The following is a 6,000-nucleotide window of genomic DNA, read 5'->3' as shown; positions in this document are numbered from 1 at the left end:
TTTTAACCTGTGCAATCCTTTTCTTAGAGTACATGACACAGCAAACCTATACTGGAATCAATGGGTTATACTGCCACCTTTAGGAAGATTAGTCCAGGGCAAAGTAAATATGTAAGAACAGCCAAGTATAACCCTTCCCACTACCACTATCACTATGTCAGAATGTTTAGGAACAAGCAATGACAGATGTGGATTATAAAAACAATGGGTAGGGACCAGTTTCCCGTAATGTACTCCAAGAAAAAAAATCTTTTTTAGGGCAAACAAAAATCCTATTTTCTTAGTTGTACATTACAGGATACGGGATAGGGTATTCTAGAACCAGTGGGATGTCCGACAAAGGGGTGGGTAACAGCAAACAAAAACCCAACAGGAGCACAAGGAGCAAATAGGTAAAGGGTGACTCCTGGAACTACTGTAATATACAATTAAGAAATATAATTTTGAGTGGTCTGATCCTTTAAGAAGTGGCAATCTAATTGTGCAGTATGTGACCAGAGAACGTACTCAGATAAATGCTGTAGAAAGGACGATGTTCTGCTGCAGGCTCTCCTCCCACTAATCCTCCAACTCAGGAAGCTGGCTAGCAGCAGTCACTGGCCTCTTCAAGATTCCACTTGCAGACTCACAAGAAAAAAGGAAGCCACTCACAATTAAAAACTTTGTTAAACTTTATTCAATTCTCCAATATACAAGCTGTTCCACCTGCTTCACAGGAATTGAATGTGTTTTTCTCCTTCTGGAGTTTCCTCATAGCTCTGGAAAGAGAGAAATGCATTAGAATAAACCAGGTGGAACAGCTTGCCTATAGGACATTTTAAGAACGCTAAACAAGGCTTATAATGGTGAGAGGCTTCCTTTGTTCTTATGGGTCAGACCAATGTTTGTTCACATGAATAAAAACCACATTTGGTGTGGTCTCTGCTGAAGGAGACAATCAGAGCTCATACAGGCTGATCTTCCTCCCCAGTAGAAATCACCTGATTAAAAGCCAGTCTTCTGATCTGTGGCTACAATGCAGGACGCTCACACAGCGGATGGATTGATAGCTCCTCACACTTCTCCTGCCGGATACATTGCCTCCAGGCGGACATCAGAACTCCGGATACACCATCACTGCCACATAACGTAGCCCGACGCCAGTCTCCCTGCACGGATTACAGGCTCAACCCGTTCCCCAACACGGCCAGCTTTTCTTCTCCACCACAGACATTTACACAGCTCCCAGCTCACCACTGGACTACACATTTGTGTGACCTGTCATTTCTTCTCCCCCCTCTCCCGCCAGTGAGTGCCATATTTACATTGCATTTTATTTATTAAATTATGCTACACTATGCCAGTTTGGTGCATTCTTCCCTTTCCTCTTTAAAGTGTTACTAAACCCACAACAGTAAAATCAGTCTGTATATGCAGTAAAGCATGCTCATTATACTCACCGTGGAACCTAAAGGGGTGAATCCTCCACATTGTGTAAATAGGTAGTTTAATCCTGTCTTGTCTTATCCTCTCCTTCTTCCACTGTCTACAATCCATCTCCTGATAAGACAGAGGCTAGGGGACAAGCTGCACATGCTCAGTTTGGTGTGTATTGCTAGAGGGTTTTTTTCTTGTGCATGTGATCTGCACAGGGCCAATCAGCACTGTCCAGACAGAGGGTCAGGGGTCCTGCAGCCTTATAGGACAGTCAGTGCAGAATGAAAACGCCTCCTACAAGCTTTTACCAGACACTGATAGAAGTCACAAGACTGCTCTATCTGCTGATGAGAAAAAGTATTTAGCAGTTCATATTTATTAAAACGATTCCATTTCCATGTTCTGTATACTGTGGGAGACCAAATATAGTGAATGCAGGGTCCTGGGTTTAGTAACACTTTAAGTTAACATTCGAGTATGGTTCCGTTTTACTGAGAGATGCATTGTCAGTTTCTCCAATTATTATTAATACTTATACGCTAAAGAATTATTTTGTGTTTAGTATTCTGAGTATGGCATGCCAAACACAGATGATATGGGATATCCTGAATTTTAATTCACATTAAGTAGATGCTGCTGCTTAATTATGCATTGTTTTTTTTCTTGTTCTAAAATGTCAGGTTTTACATAATTAGGGCTGTCACCGCAGCTTAACACCTGCAGTTTTTCAGTACATTGTGTTCCATAAATAGATCATAAAGCAATATAGCATAACAGTTGCAGTTTTGCCTTCTCTCAAACGTCCAAACTAAGGTTTATAGTTACTAAGGGACTGTGGAAAGGTGCCTCAAAGACTTTTTTATCTAACAAACAAGTGTTTTAAATTCAGAATGAATAACACCACAGCTATTTTTAGAATCCATATATATATGCATAATTTATAGACATGCACATACAGTATCTCACAAAAGTGAGTACACCCCTCACATTTTTGTAAATATTTTATCATATCTTTTCATGTGACAACACTGAAGAAATGACACTTTGCTATAAAGTAGTGAGTGTACAGCTTGTACAACAGTGAAAAGTTTGCTGTCCCCTCAAAATAACTCAACACACAGCCATTAATGTCTAAACCGCTGGCAACAAAAGTGAGTACACCCCTAAGTGAAAATGTCCAAATTGGACCCAATTAGCCATTTTCCCTCCCCGGTGTCATGTGACTCTTTCGTGTTACAAAGTCTCAGGTGTGAATGGGGAGCAGGTGTGTTAAATTTGGAATTACTGCTCTCACTCTCTCATGCTGGTCACTGGAAGTTCAACATGGCACCTCACGGCAAAGAACTCTCTGAGGATCTGAAAAAAAGAATTGTTGCATAAAGATGACCTAGGCTATAAGAAGATTTCCAAGACCCTGAAATAGAGCTGCCACACGGGGTGGCCAAGACCATACAGCTGTTTAGCAGGACAGGTTCCACTCAGAACAGGCCTTGCCATGGTCGAGCAAAGAAGTTGAGTGCACGTGCTCAGCATCATATCCAGAGGTTGTCTTTGGGAAATAGACGTATGAGTGCTACCAGCATTGTTGCAGAGAATGAAGGGGTGGGGGGGAGTCAGCCTGTCAGTGCTCAGACCATACGCCGCACACTGCATCAAATTGGTCTGCATGGCTGTCATCCCAGAAGGAAGCCTCTTCTAAAGATGATGCACAAGAAAGCCTGCACACAGTTTGCTGAAAACAAGCAGACTAAGGACATGGATTACTGGAACCATGTCTGTTGTCTGATGAGACCAAGATAAACTTACTTGGTTCAGATGGTGTCAAGTGCGTGTGGTGGCAACCAGGTGAGGAGTACAAAGACAAATGTGTCTTGCCTACAGTCAAGCATGGTGGTGGGAGTGTCATGGTCTGGGGCTGCATGAGTGCTGCCGGCACTGGGGAGCTACAGTTCATTGAGGGAACCATGAATGCCAACATATACTGTGACATACTGAAGCAGAGCACAATCCCCTCCCTTCGGAGACTGGGCCCTCCCTTCGGAGACTGAGCCGCAGGGCAGTATTCCAACATAATGACCCCAAACAGACCTCCAAGACTTCCACTTCCTTGCCAAAGAAGCTGAGTGTAAAGGTGATGGACTGGCCAAGCATGTCTCCAGACCTAAACCCTATTGAGCATCTGTGGGGCATCCTCAAATGGAAGGTGGAGGAGCGCAAGGTCTCTAACATCCACCAGCTCCGTGATGTTGTCATGGAGGAGTGGAAGAGGACTCCAGTGGCAGCCTGTGCAGCTCTGGTGAACTCCATACCCAAGAGGGTTAAGGCAGTGCAGGAAAATAATGATTGCCACACAAAATATTGATTTTGGACATTTTCACTTGGGGTGTACTCACTTTTGTTGCCAGCGGTTTAGACATTAATGGCTGTGTGTTGAGTTAATTTGAGGGGACAGCAAATTTACAATCTTATACAAGCTGTACACTCACTACTTTACATTGTAGCAAAGTGTCATTTCTTCAGTGTTGTCACATGAATAGGTATAAAAAAATATTTTAAAAAATGTGAGGGGTGTATTTACTTTTGTGAGATACTGTACATCTTATTCACATTTGGGAGGATGGCTTGGCATTGTGAAGTAAGAAAGCAATTTATAAAAGCCATAATTTTTGTCTACTCTACAGTTGTTTGCAAAACTTTGGGCATAACTTGATTCAAAATCAAATAAGGAGATAGCATAATCTTGTCAGGAAACAAACTTATTTTTACTGCAAAATCTGCATATTTTTCCATATGGCAGATTTGAAAAATTAAGGACACCCTATAAGTTAAAACTTAGCTGGCTAAAAACATTTGGAGAAGAGCTAGTTTTTATTCTTGCTACAGGAATATTTTCATTTCTATAATTTGTGCAAATACATGCTGTGCAAATTTGAGACTTTCAGCTATATTAAGTCTAGGGACTATGAAAAACATTTCACAATAGTATAACTCTTCTTTCTTGAAGTAGTTTATGACTAATTTTCATTTTATCTCCTAAAGTAGAACCTCTTTTTAACTTCAGATTCTGAACATTAGCTTCCAGGATTCGTTTCTATATTATTATGTAGAATTACATTTTCTCTTGACTTTCGCAGTATTTCTAAAGGTAGATATTCCATTTACCATAATGTAAGTTCTATGTAATACAATACAGTCAGATTTCAAAAAGCTTTTCACATGTAGTGTTGATGTGTTTGCTGTATGTATTTTGTTTATTTTTTTTTTATATGCAAATACCAGGGTACAAACATACACTATATTACCGAAAGTATTGGGACACCTGCCTTTACACGCACATGAATTTTAATGGCATCCCGTCTTAGTCCATAGGATTCAACATCGAGTTGGCCCACCCTTTGCAGCTATAAAAGCTTCAACTCTTCTGGGAAGGCTGTCCACAAAGTTTAGGAGTGTGTCTATGGGAATGTTTGAACATTTTTCCCCTTCGAGTTACAACATGACTGCGCACAAGTGCACAAAGCAAGGTCCATAAAGACATGGATGAGTGAGTTTGGGGTAGAGGAACTTGACTGGCCTGCACGGAGTTCTAACCTCAACCTGACAGAACACCTTTGGGATGAATTAGAGTGGAGACTGTGAGCCAGGCTTTCTAGTCCACATCAGTGCCTGACCCCCCAAATGCGCTTATGGAAGAATGGTCAAACATTCCCATAGACACACTCCTAAACCTTGTGGACAGCCTTCCCAGAAGGGTTGAAGCCGTGATAGCTGCAGGGTGGGCCAACTCAATATTGAACCCTACGGATTAAGACTGGGATGCCATTAAAGTTCATCTGTGTGTAAAGGCAGGCATCCCAATACTTCTGGTAATATAGTGTGCATGAGGACATAAATGTGAGTAACTTTCCACAATATGGCACACAATCAATAAGGACTGTATATGAAAAAGAGATCAGAGCTGTGCAATGGAAAAACAATGTATACAGTACCCTAAAACAGCACAAAACAATAAACGAGAACAGGGTGTAAGGTAACAAACCCATTCATATGTTTCTGTGGTGAAGAACAGGATGCTGAATAAAAGTTTGTACTTACTCTCTCTCTGCCTTACAAACCAGTTCAAATTTCTAAACCAGGTTTGAATTTGATTGGTTTTTGGGAGAAAGGTCTCAGTAGTGACACTAAGCCTTTAGAACAGTGATGGCGAACCTTGGCACCCAAGATGTTTTGGAGCTACATTTCCCATGATGCTCATGCACTCTGCAGTGTAGTTGAGCATCATGGGAAATGTAGTTCCAAAACACCTGGGGTGCCAAAGTTTGCAACAGTATTTTTCAGTGCTATATACTTTACTTTTCACTCAGCCTGCTAAAAATCTTCCATATTATATAGCCCTGTTTTCCTTTTTTATGCATATGAAATATATGTTTTGCGATTAGCTATGCAACACCTCTTTTTTTTTTTTTAAGTGAACTGAATTCATGATGTCATTTGATACTGTACTGTTTTCTGAAACATTTTTATTTCAATAAAAAGTAAAAATAAAATTTAGCTAACTAAAAACAGAAGTTCTGTTGCTTCAGG

Source organism: Aquarana catesbeiana, linkage group LG03, assembly GCF_042186555.1.
Source record: "Aquarana catesbeiana isolate 2022-GZ linkage group LG03, ASM4218655v1, whole genome shotgun sequence".
In the NCBI taxonomy this organism is placed as follows: Eukaryota; Metazoa; Chordata; class Amphibia; order Anura; family Ranidae; genus Aquarana; species Aquarana catesbeiana.
This window is presented reverse-complemented; position numbering follows the sequence as displayed.